Source organism: Helicoverpa armigera, chromosome 29 (genome assembly GCF_030705265.1).
Source record: "Helicoverpa armigera isolate CAAS_96S chromosome 29, ASM3070526v1, whole genome shotgun sequence".
Lineage (NCBI taxonomy): Eukaryota > Metazoa > Arthropoda > Insecta > Lepidoptera > Noctuidae > Helicoverpa > Helicoverpa armigera.
In genome coordinates, this window is record NC_087148.1 from 3543363 (window position 1) to 3563309 (window position 19947).

General features: G+C 34.9%; 1 protein-coding gene and 1 long non-coding RNA gene across 3 annotated transcripts in view; both read right to left on the bottom strand.

Annotated features, from left to right (window-relative positions):
• Positions 1-19947, bottom strand: part of LOC110382384 (uncharacterized) — a 189711-nt gene that overhangs the window by 115732 nt on the left and 54032 nt on the right. The window lies entirely within an intron of this gene.
• On the bottom strand, positions 6848-12203 carry LOC135119081 (uncharacterized). Of its 2 annotated transcripts, none has more exons than XR_010277971.1 (2): positions 11262-12203; positions 6848-7135 (listed from the first exon to the last, which is right to left on the bottom strand). It is a non-coding gene; the product is annotated as an uncharacterized LOC135119081 (long non-coding RNA). The 2 variants fall into 2 exon arrangements; XR_010277970.1 differs by having other exon boundaries at positions 11255-12203.

The following is a 19947-nucleotide window of genomic DNA, read 5'->3' on the forward strand; positions in this document are numbered from 1 at the left end:
GTAAGATACATACAATAATATGTTCTGCGTCTTTTGTTGTTTTCAACTTATGGGTAATTTAAAGTTTTTTGCACTAATAGTAGAGTTTTTGGTGAGTTAAGATTTTCATTGCAATGTATTTCATTAGAGAATTAATAAATATACAAAACTATCGATGCGTAAGTCTAACTATCACTTAGCCGTTTTTTTACAACACTAGTCAATCGTTCCCGGGATTCCCCACAAACAAAAAAAACATTTGTTGTACTCAATGGGTATAGATTTCCCCTTAGTATGCGTGTGGCTAAGTGGGCAGTTAATGACGGCTCGCCCTAATAGGACTTATTACACGTATCTACGTAACTATAGGTATGGTGGATTAACTTGACCGGGATTTTGAGAAACAGGAATGAGGAGGTTTATAGAAAAAAAGGCAGAAATATGTCATCTTACTTCAAAACTACAGACAAAATGTTAGTATAACGTCTGATAGAGAGGAATGGAAGAAAATATATTATTATACATATTGCGTCGTTACCAAATGACTTGGGAACTGGGCAGGAAGAAGAAGAAAATACAGACATTATCTTATTTTTGGGACACCAATCATCAATGACACCTACTTTTACTTTAATTTATAAAATAATATTGTTCTTGTGTGCACTTAAGTGAAATGATTCATGTCTCAAATTAAAGAGGATCAAATATAAAAAAAAATATATTCGAAAGAAATATTTGTTCAAAATACAAAGTACAATACTTTTACACAAACAGTTCAAAAAATACCTTCCAATTTACTACCGTTTTTCAAAATCCCGCTCCCGTTCACAAACCGTTAGTGTGATAAGGCCCTTTAAGATCTTCTACAGATATGTATTATCAAAAACATAATCCATTAATTAAATCTGTGTTTACATGTTAACATGAGGATAACATACGGTTTAGTAGCTCTAAGTCTGTGAAGGACTAGACTAACTAAAATAAAAGCTGGTAGAGACACTTCAGGAGTAAGCAACACTTAGTAAGGTTAGGTTTTGGATGGGTGACCATTGGAAGTGCGGTTTTGTGCTTTTGGAAAACATCATATAAAGAATTAAACGTATAATGGTTTTTTCAAATATCCAGTCGATCCAATTTGATGGTATTTAAAGTTCAATATGTTTCTAGCTATGTTAATACAAAAATAATTAACGTTTGAATAGCAATAACCCTAATACATACATTATAAATCTGAAGAGTTTGTTTATTTGACCGCGGTAGTCTCAAGTATCAAGAACCACTGGTCCTGTTAGATAGCCTATTTAGCGAGGCAGGTTATAGACTTTTTTTTAACGACGTCAAATATCATCAAATGACCTTTCCCGCTGTGGGTTAGCAGCGGTGAGGGAGTGTCAGACTCTTACTGACTAAAACCGTCGTGTTCCGTCGTAGGCCTTTTATGTACCAGGGCCGCGGTAACTCTTTCGAACAATCCCACAGCCCGGCAGGCTATAGACTGCGTTTTACCCAGCTGAGCGAAGTAGTTCCCACTGCTCGCGAAAGCTTATAAATAACATCAAAATACAATTTCTCAACAACCAAAACAACAGACAACAGTATTATACACTTTATACATTAAGCGTTAAACCTATTTTAAATAGTAAACAGTGGGAATCGCGAGTCCGTGCCTGAGGTACCGCCTTGAGGCTTACCGGCTGCGAGGGGGGAGGGGAGGCAAATACAGGAGTCTTCGTAGTCAAGTGTTTTGTCACGGCCTTGCAGAGTCGTGTTGCTCAATCACTGGTCTACAAATTATGATTATTATTTTTTTGCACAAGATAATACATATTGCCACTTTCGCGTAGATGATTTGACACTTAATGGAAGTCTAGAACACAAAGTTGCTTCAGCACATCGGGATTTAAAGATATAACCCTCTTAAAGTACTACAAACGCGATTATGTATCAAATAATGTATAAGAAATTATATATTTGACATTGGAGACGAAAAGGCAAAATTTAAAACTAGTGATTAAATATTTTATTACTATTTTATATGCTATTTCCGATAAATTGTAGCTTATGTTACTCGGGGATATAGTAGCTTCGGGTCAGCGAAAGAATTTTGCAAATCGGTACAGTACCTACTTACGGAAGTCTTTAGGGTACAAATATGCAAAAGAAATCTTGTAAAGGCTGGTCTAAAAGGTGACGTCAAACTGAACTAAAAGGTGGCTGAGAATATTAATAAAAGTAGACATATTATTTATTTATTAGGTACATAAATAATTTATAATAGCGACAAAATAGATTTGTCCATATTCCTGTATATCACTATAATCATCATCAAAATATTAACCTTTTTCTTCACCACAATTCACTAAAAATAGCACCCACACTAACAATTTCTCACACTACAGGTGAAGGCGATTAAAACACGTGCCAAATACAACAGTTATGACAATTTCCCGATGCAATCAGAAATGCATTCAATGCATTTATTCATCAACGAACTCGCACTAAACGGTCTATAACCTGGATATGACATATGGAGAGATTGGTTTCTGGTACAAGGGATAAGATTTAGAGTTTATTGGAAACGGTGAAAATATGTAACAAACTCAAAACATAAAAAGAACTAACTTGTTCACTTGCGTTTCGGAAGAACTTCTTCCTATACTAAGACCAAACATAGCCTATATTTTAATTCATTTATTCATACTTTTTGCACAATGTTCAACGGCGGAATCTATACCTACTCGTATATAGGTATATATATTTTTTATTACTTGGGGATAGTACAGCTTCCCAACAGAGACATAATTTTCAAATTGGTCCAGTAGTTACAGAGCCCTACGTTTTGGAGACGTTTCGAGTTCGGTTTCATCTCTCATAATTAAAGAGTCGGTGCACTGAAACTATTTTACTGCGAAAAGGAGTATGGGCTACATGAGTATACTTGGGCTCCGAATTCAGTAGCGGAATAACATTGACTTTTGCGAAATCAGTATCTGAATCTCTTTCATGAATCGCTTTATCTTTTGGTAAATGCATGAAAACCATTGCAGTATTTGTTGATTTTGTAGCGATCTACAGAGACAGAGACTACAGAGGAAGCGGGTGACGATTTTAAAATGAGGCTAAACCCAAAATCGCTCACGCTTATAACTTGAACCATGACCGTGTTAATAGTGAATGTAACCAGTAACGCAATTACTGCGATGTTAGCAACACGGATATAATAGTAATCTGCTTACTGGCGTGTTTGCTTGCTTGCCATTATTATTATGTAATGGAAATTAATTGACCGACACTAGGCTTTGGTCCAGATCTTAGAATTTAGAGCAGTTCTTAGAAATGATCACTAATTCTATACATCTAAATGTGAAAGTTGCTCTGCCTCTGTGTATAGGTTTCATGAAAAAAAAAAAACGAGCCCATTTAAGAGGACGAATTGGAATTTTTGGCGCCAAGGATGTCAATTTTTCTCAGTAAATACAAAACGGATCAAAATACAACTTGGTTACCTGAAAGTTCATGATATAAGCCTTATTTTGTTAGTTGTAGAAACATGATTAGGTAACTTTTATAACAGAGAAAAATATATCAAACATACCTCTTTTTAAAAAGAGATTCACATATTATGGGCAAACGGGACCGATTTAAGCCTCTTAACTTTTTTAGTAGTTGAGTATGTACATACTCTTTAAAATGGTAGTAGGAATTTTTATTAAATTATCATTTCTAAATATTAAAATTACAAAACCATTTTGTCGCTTACGACTTTTAGTTATAAGCTAGCGCGCGTATTGTTATCCTCGCCCCGCTCAGACGCTCCGACCCCTTTTGGCGCCTTAGATGCGCGTGCCGGTTATGGAATTATTGTTGACCACTTCCTCGCCTTAAATGGAATTTACTCTACAGATATACTCTATAGATAGTCTAACTAGAGCCTGAAAAAGTCACAGGACCTAGGGTTGGAAGTTGTTTCTCTGGGACGTGGCTGCAAACAGCTAGTGAGAAATAATTTTACTGTTGGGTTTTCCTTGTTAGAACAGTAGCGGTAAATAGTCGAGTCCATTTGAGATAATCAGTAGGATGGCTTTTACATGGGGTCTTAAATGTAACTGGTGAAAACCAGATTTGCCTTTATGGAGAAAATAAGAAACAACCAAGGTTTCGACCGAGGCGTCTTAGGTTCAGCAGTGGATGTCATACATGATGTGGATGTGGAGTGTTACTAACATAGATTTAAGTTTTTATATACTAACAATTTTGTATAATATAATAATGTATGTTAGTTTGTAAGCTGTATATATTTATGGGCCTATGTAGCCTGAGAATAAACGTATTTCAATTTGTTATGTTTTTTAAAACTCTAAGTAAATAAAACAATTGCTTGACGGAATTACTACAAAAAAGTGGTGGCAAGCCATTTAAAGCATCTATTAAAAGATATAAATGCATCCTAAACATCTACCTACCAATAGATATTCAGTATAAACAACTATCATATAGAACAAACCATTAGACGGTAGTTTTTATCACCGCCCATAAAACATGCTCTAACTTGCTTCACTGATTTACAGTTCTGAATTTACGCGACTCATAAAAATGGTGTTAAAACCTGGATATAGAGCAATCGATATAGTACTGAAAGTTGGTGACAGTGGCTCAAAGAATTGTAGTTTATCATGTCCTCATTCCAAAGGGGGACGGGAAGCGATACTTAATCTAATATGGCTATTTCTCCAACTCTAGATAAGTACAAGTTGTATATTATAGTTGCAAATATAGTGCTAGTCTGCTTAATTGAAGACGTACGACTGAATAAAATTGTAACAGCCTTTATCGTCCCACTGCTGGGCTGCGGCCTCCTCTCACACGGAGAAGGATTGAGCATTAATCACCACGCTTGCTCAATGCGGGTTGGTGATTTCAGACTTTATAGTCCAGGTTTCCTCAAGATGTTTTCCTTCACCTTTTTTTTATCAGCCATTGGTGTCCAAGATATACTTAGAAAGTACTTACAAACTTAGAAAAGTTACATCGGTACTCGCCTGACCTGGAATCGAACCCACACCCTCATACTCGAGAGGTTGGGTCTTTACCCACTAGGCCACCACGACTCCTTGAATAAAATTTAAAAATGAATAAAATTATTGGAATTTGTAGAGTTAATTTCCGCGAGACAGTTTTCGAGAATTTCGCGCATGCTCACGCCCGAGCGGTTGACGAGTCCACATCTCTTAAATATACCGAGTTTCGCCCCGCCTAGATTAATTGTCTTGCGGCAATTAATGCTACTTGCATATTTTTCTATTTACTTATGTCATGGATATCCGCAAAGTAATGTCTGATTCCTTAATTTATATTGACTGATTTAATGTTCCTTCCAAAACACGGAGGAACTCGTCATGAGAAGATGGTCTTCAATTCACGGGCAGACCGTGCGTTGCTTAACCTTATGACCAAGTGACCCATGAGACTGTTACTTAGCCACAAGCTTCTTCATAAAGACGATGGGACATATTGTTAAACTTATGTTTAAAGGGAAGCCATGGTTGCCATGACAACCAATCCTCTAAATCGTCAGCGAAACTTACCTACCATATCACGACTCAATAAGCGGAAAAGGTGTCAAGATAAATCTCTTTATTCCAATAACAATTGATACTTACGTCCAATTTTATTTACTCAACGAATAACCAGTGTTGCCACCCTCCGGAAATCTCACAAACGCTAACAGCTTTCGGAAACGATAAAAATTCTTACTAATCTTTTTAATTTGTTACGTATTCGAACGATTTGTGAAGAAAAATGTCTAATTCTTTTAGAAAAGGAACCGAACGATTTTGTTTTTTTGAAAAAAGAACGTTGATGAGATATGGCGGCTATTTTCGTAATGGCGTCGACACAAAATGGCGGGCGTTTTTTTTTAAAGACTTATTGTCGTTATTTAGTTGTTTGATGTTAAAAACTTTGAATGAGCTGTTTTAAATGAGTCATAAGAATTCTTGTTGGGATTTAGAGTTTATTTTATTGTGGTCGTTTATTACTTAATGATGGCCTGGCATTATTGGAATTTTAACAGTTGTTTTTCGAATTGGAAGGTGAGTAATGACTGGTTTTTTAAAGGTTTTTAGTTTTTTGTGCAATGTTTAGTTAAAGCTCTGACTTGTGAATTCATTTTCTAAATCAAGACTACATTTGAGAGACTAAAACTAGCTCTTCTTTTTGAGGATTGCTTTTTGGATTTTTCATCAAAAAATTGGGATTGCCGAGAAACTAGGTCAACTCTATCATAGCTTACATCAAAAACTTTAAAAAATAAATTGTACCTACATAGATAATTTTTAAAATAAAGTTAACAATTAAGGTTTTTTCAGTGTAGTTTAAGTCGAGGCTGAAGCAAAAAAACTGGATGCTATTTTAAATACGCTTTCACATGGTAAAAGCTATCAACTGACCAATATAAAGACCATCATGGTTGACAGGCTTCTATACATACGTATAATATTTCAGTTCACCTGTCTTACTATAGGTAGGTATCTAGTTACAGAATAGTCTATGAAAACCTACAAATACTAGGAAGGGTACTTTTTGCCCTTTCGAACACTAGGCTAAGAAAATCTTCAATTATTGGTCAAGCCTTTTCCCAACTATGTTGGGGTCGGCTTCCAGTCTAGCCGGGTGCAGCTGAGTACCAGTGTGCCACATGGAGCGACTACCTATCTGTTCAATGCCCCTATGTAAGACTGGTTGTCAGACTTACTGGCTTCTGACTACTCAAAAAAAATTATGCAGCCCGATACTCGTTGTTAAGACTGGTTATCAGACTTACTAGCTTCTGACTACCCGTAACAACTGCCAAAGATCAAAGTCAAAGTCAAAGTCAAAAACGTTTATTGAAAATAGGCTAGTTTCTAGCACTTTTTCACGTCAAGTAATACATAAGGACAGCACCCCCAAAACGCCCCCCTTTCACCACTTCCTAGTGTTATGGCTGGGAAGAAGAAGTGGTGAAGAACAAACTTCCCAGCAACACAGCTGTCTATTACAATTAAATATAATTAAATTACAATTATATAATTCAATATCTTTTCAAATTATAGTCACAAAAAAATATATATAAAAAACACTTGTTGTCCACTTCAGAGCTGCCATCTGCGTGTATCTGTGAAATAATCATTAATGTTATAATAAGCCTTTTTAATCAGAATATCCTTAATTTTGATTTTAAAAGAACTGTCCGTTAGTTCTAGCAAATGAACTGGGATTCTATTATAAATGCGTATACAAAGGCCCACAAACGAACCGTGCACTTTATGCAATCGATAGTTGGATGCGGTTAATTTATGTTTATTTCTGGTGTTGAAATTGTGCACGTCACTCTTTTTACTAAATAACTCTATGTTTTGCCTTACATATATTATATTGGCATAAATATATTGAGACGCCACAGTGAGAACACCAATATCCTTAAACCTTTCCCTTAAGGAGACTCTAGTACCTAGTCGGTATATAGCACGGACAGCGCGCTTCTGTAACACGAAGACATTTTCTATGTCGGCAGCATTGCCCCACATAAGAATTCCGTAGCACATAACACTGTGGAAATAACTGAAGTACACTAAACGCGCCGTGGCTACATCGGTGAGAGCTCTTACCTTTCTGACAGCGTACGCAGCAGAGCTTAGTCTATTCGTGAGGCCAGTTATATGCTCACCCCATTTAATTTTGGAGTCTACAGTTATTCCTAGAAAAGTGGTAGCTTGGACCGTTTCAATTTCCTCATTGTTTAAAATTACACTGGGGCCGAGATTTTTTACGTTTGGCAAAGCAAATTTAATACATTTGGTTTTCTTCGCATTCAAAACCAAATTATTGGCCGTGAACCAGTGCGTTACTAATGACAGACACGAATTCACGTCATCAAAATCTACTCTATTCCTATCAACTTTAAAAATTAGAGACGTGTCATCAGCAAACAATACTACATCACACAATGATTTTAAATAATATGGCAAGTCATTAATGTATACAAGAAATAAAAAAGGCCCTAGAATCGAGCCTTGCGGTACGCCCAAACGAACGGGTAGATTGGAAGATTTGACACCATTAACGTCAACACATTGCATTCTGCCGCTTAAATATGAGCTAATAACACTAAGTGCGCTATCTCTAATACCATAATACTTAAGCTTCTGGGTAAGCGTTTCATGTTGGACGCAGTCAAACGCCTTGGAAAGATCACAAAACACCCCAATTGCATTCTGCGACTTCTCCCACGCGGTATAAATGTGCTTCAGTAGAGCAACTCCGGCATCCGTTGTTGAGCGACCCTTAGTGAAACCATATTGTTCGGCATGTAAAATATTATGTAAATTGAAATGGCGCAGTAGCTGATTTAAAATAATTTTTTCATAAATTTTGCTTAACGCGGGTAAAATTGAAATCGGCCTAAAGTTGCCTAGGTCATTCTTGCTCCCTGATTTAAAGAGTGGTATAACCTTACTGTATTTCATAAGTTCGGGAAAGGTACCTGAGTCAATACACTCATTAAATATACTAGCCAAATAGGGTGCAATATCGTCAATAATACAGTCTATAACTTTTACAGAGATACCCCACAAGTCACCTGTTTTTTTTGAATTTAATGACTTGAAGGTTCTAACTATATCATGAGGTGTAATATAACTAAAAGTAAATGTGGCTTCACATTGGCTAACACTACTTCGTAAAAGTTTTTCTGCGTTGGTGGTAGAGGAGTCTAAGTCGCTAGTGGTCTTTATTGGAATATTAGAAAAGAAGGTATTAAATTCTCTAGCTACATCCGAATCTTTCTCATAAACTTGATTCTCATTAACGATTTTGTATCGAGTATCACGCTGTTTATTTTTTCCAGTCTCACTATTAATAATATTCCACGTAGCTTTAATTACACTATTACTGTTCTTAATTTTATTACTAAAATACATTGATTTTGCCGCATGACAGACTTTCTTAAACAATTTGGAATAATTTCTAACAAATGTAATAAAATTATCATCAAATTTATAATTTTTCATTCCATACAGCTCATACAACTTAGCTCTACTCTTGTAAATGCCGGGGGTTGCCCACTCATTGAAATTAGCCGTTTCTTTTATTACGAAAGTTTTGGTTTTAAAACTAGAATTAAATTCATATTTAATGATATCGAACAGAGCTCCGTACATTAAATGGGGATTGTCATTATCTAGTATCTCATAGTCTAGTTTTGCAATTATATTATTTTTGAAAGTATTAAAACGACTGGTTGTTAAGGGGCGACATGTTATTTCCCGTTTGATTTTATGCTGTCTATCAGGAAACCGTGCCAATTGACCACGGTGATCGGAAGGAAGGCCATTGGTAATCAGAGTCTCCGTGGCGGTACAATTACTAAATATATTATCTAAACAGGTTGACGAGGTTGCCGTAATTCTTGTTGGTTCTAGAAATAAATTAAACAAGTTGAATGATTTAAATAAGTTAAGCAACCTTATAGTTAAGGGAGAAGATTCTAAAATATTAACATTGAAATCACCGCAAACTAAAAGTGATTTACTACTTGAACTTAGTTTAGAAAGGAATTTTCCATTACCGATTCAAAGATGTTAAAATCCCTGAAGGAGGCCTGTACACGCAAATTATAACAAACCGCTCCAGTTCAACACATGACAGTTCTATGTTGCGCTCCACTGATAATTTAACTATATCCGAACGTTCTTTACACTTTATATTATTAGACACAATTATAAGAGAGCCACCATGGATGGCTTCCTTTCTAACAAACGCACTTTGTACTGTGTAATTACTATTATTAAGGAATATTATTTCAGAATTTCTGTGCCAGTGCTCAGTTATGCACATTACTTGTACCATATAATGCTCAATGAATAAACTTAATTCTAGATCCTTGCCGGAAAGGCCCTGAATGTTTTGGTGTATAACATTCAGTTGATGTGGCCCACCCTTTGTCGCACCATGTAGTTTAAACTATCAGGTGTATCAATAGTTGTATTAGTAGAAGTACTAATGCTACTAAAAGAAGAGGTTACCGTAGTAGAACCCGGGTCAATTTGTATATTATTTGCTATCAATATAGCAATTTGTCTTTATAATAAAACTTAGATACATTGTATCATTTGTCATTACAAAATTATTTATAAATTTATTTGTATCAAAGTACATTATTCTATTATTGTAATGCCTAGTTGTATTGTACATTAATAGATTTAAATTAAATATGTACTGATTTTGTTCTTCAGTAAAATTTTTGAATATGGTAAGGCACAGATGATAAACTTGCAATTTGTTTCATTATTTAATTTTATCATTAATTCAACACAATCTATTATATTTTGTTTTTTGACTGCTAGACTATCTCCAAATAGCATAATGGCAGTTGAAGTGGTATTAAGATTAGTCAATTTAATTCTTTCTATAATCTCATTGTAGCTGGCACCGGGTGAACAATTGTTTATTATATTACTTTTACAGTATTGAGAGACTAATTTACCAAAACCTAGACCAAATCTATCAGAAAATATTTGTGATGAGTTTTGATTTCCTGAACTATGTTTATGTGAAATGCTTGATGGTGGAATATTGCACTGAACAGCAACATGAGGTGGTGTTGTGTCACTGTTCACAGCTGACTGCATAGTACTAGGCGGTGTTAACTGTAGGTCAGCTTGTACTGTTGGTTGAGAACAAGTACAGTTGTTATATTTGTTTTAAGAGAATCAAGACGGTCCATATTTTCACTACCTAACTGGAGCAGCTCATCGGTAGCCAGAATATGTGCCTTAATTTGATATTTGGCTGCCTCATAATTGTGTGTAATTTTGTTAACTCACGCTGCAGATCAAGCATCTCCTGTTGCAGAACCTGTGTATCTTGGTCATACATTAGCCTACTTTGTAAAAGTTGATTAGTGCACAAATTTAACTGTTGTTTTAAATTAACCTTACTTTTAAGTAAATTATTTAATTTATATGAAGATTTTGTTTGTGACACACTCTCTTAATTTTTGAATCAATTTGTTTATTCTAATGTATTTTTGATTTTTGTGACTCATATTTAGTGAATTTGATGCAACAAGCTCATTAAAAAGGCGATGAGTGTCGTCACTTTCTTGTTGTTCTTGAATTTGCTTGAAGCATGTCAACGACTTGTGAGCATCATTTAGGCTTGTCTCCAGTTCAGTAATGCGACTCAAAGCCCTCTCATGAGCATCACTACATTCACTAAAAGAACCTACAAAAACCTGTAACCTATCCCGCTGATCCAGAATATCCATATATTGAATGTGTAACTCGGCAAGTTGAGACTTCAATCCTGAGTTTTTATTTATTATGTTCTGTATTTCTTCCTCGCTCTCATCACGTTCCCTCAACAGCTGATCACAGAGCTCCTTAGATGTTTTCAGCTCTTCCAGGGTGTCCTTCAGTTTTACCTCCATGTCTTTGACAGTAGCCTTTCGTGTCTTAATGGACATGGTGTCAGGTATTTACTGAAAGCGTGAAGTAACCAAGATCAGAAAGACAGAAAAGAATAGCAGGTTAAGTACACTAGATGACTGATAGTTTCAAGTATGCATTCCGTAGCTTTAAGATTACACAGCAAAGAACAGCATATGATTGATAAAGAATTATGCACGAAATTGAAATGAAGAGATATTAAAAGATATATTTATTTATTCTGTACACGTGATGCTTATTAAATGTGTACCTAATTTAACTTTATTAACTGTTAAAGGAACATGTAATTTACCCGATAATATATTGATTTAATTGTTTAAGCAATCAGGAGAAAGTTATCTTTGGTTTTTACTCGCTTTTTATTTTTATTGCAATGTTAGGGTAGGTTACAAGGCTGACTTTGTTTTTGACGTAAAACTGATATGTAATGTAAATAATACAATCTGCAGTTGTGGAACTAATGCAGTAAAGTGTGACACAAATATAATAGAACGATACTTCCCGTTAAAATCCAATTAATTTGAATTGAGCGGTTGACAGCTGACCGCCTCCGTGTGATGAAGATTCTTATCAGTTATCTTTCTACAATGACGCCACAAACATTTGTACACTATATTTATGACCACTACTACTATATTAATTACTTTTAAGGGCTATTTTGCCTATTTTTCTATTTTATTTCAATTTTAAATTACACAGCTGTTTTTTGACAAGTCACCCGGCCAGTGTTGCCAGTCGTTCTCCTCAATGATGTTCAAATGACAGCCGGGACCAAAAATAACGTGCCTACTATTGATTGAAAAGTCCTGTTTCTCTGTTCCTGTAGACATTTTATTCTATGAAAACTTAACTTTGCACTTTAACAGAAACATGCATATAAAATAAGATGGAAGACGTTTTGAATATTTTACTTAGAACTGTCAAAATTGTCCTGAACTTCTGCTCGACTTGAACCGTCTTCTGGAGATGCATATTTTAAAATTAAACTTTCATATGTCACCTGATATGACAGCTGTGTGGTCTGTTTTACAGTTGAAACTTAATGTAGATAATATATGCTCTTTAATATGTATATAGTGAGTTTTAGAATTGTTGCTAACTGCAGACTAAACTGTGGGCCGATAGTTGCTAAGTTGGTTGGGGTACAGTTTATTCTAAAGGTAATCATGAATTCAATCTTTTGAACAACTTTATACTATGAAATTTCGACACACACACTTTAAAACAGTTTAGTTAAGAGTTGATTTTTAAGAAAAATGGACGTTTCTATTCACGGTGAAAATGGATCTTAGTCGGTTTGATAACAGCCGGATACCTGATATTTTTAATTTACGTACCTACCATTTATCTAAACTATCGGCCGACTAAAAGTTTGCAGTATGCGGGATATTATAGCGAGTTCATTGTCACAAACTGTTTGAAATATAATATGTATATAGCAGTGCAAATAAATACCTTATCCAGTTATTTATTGAATACTTCCATATGCAGAAAACAGCGACTTACCTGTAAATAAAAACAAAAGAATTTAAATATCTATTCAACAAAAGAAAATCCACGTGAGAATCTACTATTCTAAAGGCAGTAGGATTTAGTGTTAAAAATACAATTTTAGTATTTGATGCATTGAACTATTAAGACTTAATTTAGTGATGCACTAAAAGTAACAATCATCATATCGAAAACCTCCACAATTATCGATAAAACTCAATTTTGCTTTACAAAATGATTTGTGAATGCCCCAATATATGTCTGGAGGGCAATAGCCGTTTATTTGCCATGGTAAGCCACGGGTGCGTTGTTAGCCGAAGAACAAAGGGCGTAAGGAGCGTGCACGCGCTACGTAATACGCCTTCAGGCTATAGTGAGGGGATGTGTTACATTGTAATATCGATATATTTTTTTGGTGCTACAATATTTTATGTGGATTTTTTGTGGTCTTTATTTTGAATTAAACAGTTTCAAATATGTATAATAAGTGTCTTAAAGCAGGTAAAAGTAAAGCTTTCATACACCTACATAATATTCTTAATAGAATTTCATAATGATGGTGTGTACACTCGCATATTGAGCGAAATGTTTCATATACAAGGGCACGTCACCCATTCTAGGTTAATACTTAGATCACCCAAATAATGCGGGTATAGGGCATGTGCCTCTAATATATCCTAGGTATACACAAAATTATTCAGTTTATCCAGATAACCGTAGAAGCGTACAATGTTTCGCCTTCATTAAAATCTTTATGATAATATGCATTTTATGTGCGCAGTTTAGTTTACTCGTGGTTTCACTCGAATTCCGTAAAAGAACTACTATTTGCATCCAGATAAAATAAAACCAACTTTAATAGGGAAAGTGTGATATTCCAATAGCGAAAGAATTTTTGAAATCGGCCATGTTTTTTTTATCTACATATGTTGTTATGTTATGTTACAAACGTTCATCATACTTTTTTTACATTTTTATCACATATCATTTACCTAAATCATAATACATACGATATCTCAACTAAGCTTTCTACTTAACATACAACTTCGAAATCTTATGAGAATAACAAGCTATAATAACCAAGGTTAGCAGTCAGATTTAACCACAAATATGTGTTAGTGCTACTTTAATATGATTCAGTCTAGACACGCCTGTTCTAGAATATGTATGTAGGTAATAATGAAATAAGTGGTACTTACTATATCTAGAACAATGCAGTAATTACCTATACTTATGTATTTACTTTAGTTATATGTAATTCGGTTAAGTAATAAAGTATCTATAATATGACTGAAACTAGAAAACCAAGTCAGTAAAATGTTTTGTAGTAATTAACAAAGAAAATAAATACTATCAATATCTATACTTAATAAAGCATAATATAAAGTTTTTTTTGTTTGTACCCTAAAGGCTAAAAGGAAATTACCTACTGGTTTGAAAAAATATTTCACTGTTGGAAAGCTATACTATGCCCTAATAACACAGGCTATAGTTAAATAGTAAGCAAGTTATATAAAGAAGTCTTTAGGCATATAAGCTATGTAGAAACATCGTAAACAGCTAGTCATGTTTTTCTTCATGTATTTCCTATTCAACCACAAGAGAAACCACATTCAAAGCCTACTTACAAGTCTTCACAAAACAAAACACTAATGACCTACGCTTACTAAGTAAACGTTCATAAACTAAATGTCAACACAACACCCGAACCTTATGTAATACGACAATATTAGCTTTCGATATGATAGGGGCGAACCAACATTAATGCGAGAATATCGATACATTAATCTATCGACAGGGCCCCGCACTGGCCACAATCGGTTAACGCTCTGCTTCGCCAAATAATCCTGGGAAATACAGAGTGTTGTGTCCATACGATCTATACTGGAATATTTTTTAAGCAGTGCTCAAAATTATAGTAAAACAAGTTTTACGTACACATTTGCTTTAATGTTTTAGCACAAAAAGTTATATGTAGTGAAAGATATTTATTTTAAAATTGATTTTATGGTCTGGAGTGACCGGTCACCGCGATTACGCCACCATCTCCCGAGCCTTTTCCCAACTATGTTGGGGTCGGCTTCCAGTCTGACCGTATGCAGCTGAGTACCAGGGTTTTACAAGAAGCGACTGCCCTATCCGACCTCCCAATAACCCTTGGTAAGATTGGTTCTCAGACTTACTGGCTTTTGACTACCCATAACGACTTCCAAGGATGCTAAGTGACAGCCGGAACCTACAGTTTAACATGCCATCCGAAACACAGTCGTTGGTGTCCAATATATTCTTAGAAAGTACGGTAGACTGCACATCAGTGGTAACTGTCATGCACCTTAACTCAATAGTAATAAGTACGATTTTCTTATAAAACTGTTACCACTGGCCTGAAGTTGACTGTACATACAAACTTATAAAAGTTTTTTTTAACTAATAATTTGAAAATGTTCTGTATTTTTTGCTTAAATATTCTCCTGTATTATATGGGACTTGCCTACTGATATTCAAGTGACCACGCTTTTTAATAATGTTTACCTTGTTGGGGGAAATATATTATATTGTACGGAAACAATCGATTTGAGTAAATACAGTTGATTGCGGTACGAATCCCTTTTCTACGGGTGACATTTTATTTTCAATAATAATAATAATTATGCTGTTCTTTTGTTTTCTAGTTGATGACAAGGAGAAGGGAAGTGTGTAAGAATTTACGCATGGGTGTAAGGATGATTGTTACTCTTTGACGCAGAAACTCCTGGATAGATTTCGATGAAACTTGGCAGTATTAAAGTTTACACATTAGAATAACACATAGGCTACTTCTTATACAGGAGCGGGAAGAAGTTTCCTTAGAATGCGGTTAAAACCACTGACCAGTACATTTTATAAACACAATACATACTCATCCCAGACCAAAAACCAACCAATTCAAACAAAATACAAGTAGGTATTCTTCCTTTCATTTGAAACAATAACATGAAAAAATATACATCACCAAGAAAGACTAAAGTAGGAGAAAGAAGGAAAACCAAATATTTGAGGGCTAATTACATTTTCTGAACGTAAAGTTAACATTTCATTAAAGGTACCGTGTCAACATGGGCGATGTTTCAGAACGCAAAAAAAGTTAAAAAATTCAAAATGGCGCCCTGTGGTTGAGTAAGAAAGTGTTTAGAAGGTCCATTATAAGTTACTAGCCGATTTCTCGCGGTTTTATCCGCGACCCGTGGGAACTACTGCCCGTACCGGGTAAAAATACAGTCTGACACTCGGGAAGATATTCAATAGTGAAAAAAAAAATTCAAATCGGTATTCGATATCATAAGAGTACAAAGACTCAAACAAAAAAATCTTTAATCTTTCATTTCATTGGTAAAGATTACATAAATAGTGTGAATTTAGAAAACTTAAGTGTGTAAGTCATACTTGTGTGTGTAAAACATGCATATTGTTGTATGCCTCGCAAATCGGCAGCTATTGGGTTGGTATTCCGATACGACCGGAGAGAAATCAGGCGCAACACCGACATTTACGTGCTCTCGGACGCACGGGTGTATCAGTCACCAACTTCCAGACTACAGGCTGCTTTGTAAAAGTTTCTAAAACCCACGAAGCGGTTTCAAATCGAACTCGAGACCTCGAACACAGCAGTCGCGTTTGCGACCACTAGACCAACGAGGCAGTTAAAATATTATATACAGATATATTTAACACTTTTAACCTTCTGTCTAAAAATATTTTGTATCACGGTTGCAGTCTTTGTCAATTTACGGAAGTACGTTTGTCTGTTTGCTTGGCGAAAACCTCGGGAAATTCGGCAATGCTTTGTTCCCTTAAGAGTAAATAATGAATATTATGATGATTTATGTTCTGCATCCGTTAGAAGGCGAGAACACCTCATTCATTAAGATAATAATTGGACTAAATAAATAGTATTGTTTTGTCTTGTTGTTTAAGTATGATAAGAGCAAAACGAAAGGTCTTATTGTGAAATTGGGTGAATATGTGATATAGGGCTATGTGTTCAGGTGTTTTAGGGGGTTAAGCAGGACCTTATATTACTTAGACTTCGCCGTACGTCTGTAACCAGGTTGTATCTCATAAACCGTGAAAGATAGACGATAGGCACGACGATACAAAAAAATGTGATTCTAATTGGTCCACCATTTTAGATTGGCAAGAAATTTTAGTCACGTATTTTTATTTCAGAGGCCTATGTCCAGCAGTGGACTGCGATAGGCTGATGATGATGATGATGATGATTTTTTATTTTCATAAAACATTAAATATTATAACATGTTATAATTAAAATTAGACTTCAATAAATATTTTAGGCGGCTCCCACAAAAAACCCACGGGAAACGGTTTTTTTTCAGGGCTTTTTAATCTATTTTATGCTTGGCACTTAGGCAATAAATAGAACTATTTATTTACTTAATAACGACCGTTTAAGCTCGCCTACGTAGTTGATATTTTTAATGAAACTAGATACGCCCTTGACTAGCCTTTTAACAAAACAAGGATGATTTGCTTTTGAAAATTTTCCACAACTAACGGCCAGTTTCTTCATCAAAAGTAAAAGTTAAAGTTATGGCTAAAGTCTTAAGTAACGGTCAAATTCAATTTTTCTATTAGTTTTGCTGTCACTTTAGCCTTGAAAAAACGAATTTGACCGTTACTTTTACTTAAGACATTACTTTAACTTTAAATTTTGATGAAGAAACTGGCCGTTAATCTTTACTTCTGTACTAATGTAAAAAAAAGATAAGCATTTGTTTGTGCCTCCGAAACTACTCAACCGTTTTGATTTTTTTTTTCACAGTTGAGAAGCTACACTCCTCCCGAGTAACATAGGCTATATTTTATCCCGGTATGAGCTGTAGTTCACCCGGGACACCCGGGAAAACAGCTAGTGAGTGATATTATTTTATTGAAACTTATGACACACAAAACGCAGTCGCTCCTTGTAAAGCACTGGTACTCAGCTACATCCAGTTAGACTGGAAGCCAACCCCAACATAGTTGGGAAAAAAGGCTCGGAGGACACACACAAAACTACAACCTTGGATCTTTTGAAGAAAACAAGCGTGTTTTTCATGGAAAATTCCAGAACTTACTATTATAAATACAGAGGCATTATACATTGTAATATTAAGTGTATTTATTTGTAAAACGGTCTCAAAACCGCTTGATTCAGTTGTGGTTTTCAATGACGCCTTTCATATTTAGTCACGTAGGACTTTACCTATTACCTAAGTCAAGTTGGTCATTATTCATTGTATGTGACCCTAAAACTCATTAGTTTGGTGGTTATGTATATTTTGGAAATGTTAAAACAGTAGCTGTTTGCAGTGGTTTTACCCGTGTTCAAAGGGAACTACTTCGCACATTTGAGTAAATAATTCATGGTGCAAGCTGTATTACAGTGCAGATTTCGTCAAAATTCGTTCAGTAGTTTTGGTGACTATGTTTGTATCCTAAAAAGAAGGAGTTATAATATAACTACCAAAGAACCAAATCTAGAACCAGATAATACTTGGAAACGCGGAGTGAAAAACTCAAGTTTACAGTAGCTTTATGCAATGAGTACATGTTTTTTTTTTTATGTGGGTCTTCATAAGAGAATGAAGAATTTAATAAATTATGAGTTGAAACCAAGGAATGTTCATACATTATTCTCTACTGTTTGAACTTCAAACTACTTAAGACTGGGTTACTGATTTTTTGAGCAACTGCCACTATTTCTTTCTTCAATAGATAAATGACTCCATAAGCCTTTCGAAGTCCTCAAACGCAAAATAACACCTTTGCTCTTTATTTTAGGGTCCATTTCCAAGTAAACTTTGATAAAGAATTCACTTTACATTCTTCAAAGATGTTTTTAACATAAATAAAATTCTGAAAGCTTCGCACATTTAATAAAAACGCCAATAGCTTAACATTGTCACAATAATTTAATACAAAAACATTTTTTCGGCATCGACATTTTTTTTGACTCCTGAATTCTTATTTTCAATCAAGTAAACGCAATTTGAATGCCAAGTGGGCTCCGCCATTTTGTTTTCACTTATAATTCGCGCCAATTTCAAAAAAAGAATGTTAATTCAAATGGATTCGCATCCATCTGTTTTCGTAGTGTGACGAGCGACCATTTTGAATAATGTTGCCAGGTACGAAAATATTTTTTTGAAATTGGAATTTATTAGCATTATTTTTGATTGCATAATTAAGTTTGCATGTTTTGAATAATCTTTTGGTGCACGTGCCTAGCTTGTTTTCAAGTTTTTTTAAAGAAATATTCGTAAGGAGAAAAATACTTAGGTCTTTTAATAATCAGTTGTCGAGTACCAGTAGGTACTTAGTACTACAGGCTTTACATATATGTATTGTAAAGTACGTATATTGAAGTGGTGTATTTACTTTATTGAAAAGAAGAGGAATATCATTATTTCAGAAAAAATACAGAATCATGAATGCATCCTCACTTATAATATACATAGTAAGTTTTGTCTCTTGGACTAAAACAATATTCAGTTGAGAGTTAGAAAAAGGACATAGGTTACTTTTTATCCAAGTGAGGGAAGTAGTACCCTTAGGAAGCCAGTGTTCAATAAAGAATACTCTACTAAAAGTCAGTCCCATATCATCATCATCTCCTGAGCCTTTTCCCAACTATGTTGGGGTCGGCTTCAATCTAAACGGATTCAGCTGAGTACATGTGCTTTACAAGGAGCAACTGCCTATCTGACCTCCTCAACCCAGTTACCCGGCAACCCGATACTTTTGTATTACCCAAAGTCAGTCTTATAAATAATAGTATATTAATACCCTAGTAACACATCATTAAATATTAACTGGGCGATCAAATGCTTCAGTGAATTTTCAATGTTCTTGTAACATAGCCTTAAGACTGCACGTGTGTACTGGCTTAATGTTATAATTACGCTTTTCATTATTAACTAGATATTGTGTGGATAGAGGTCTATATTAT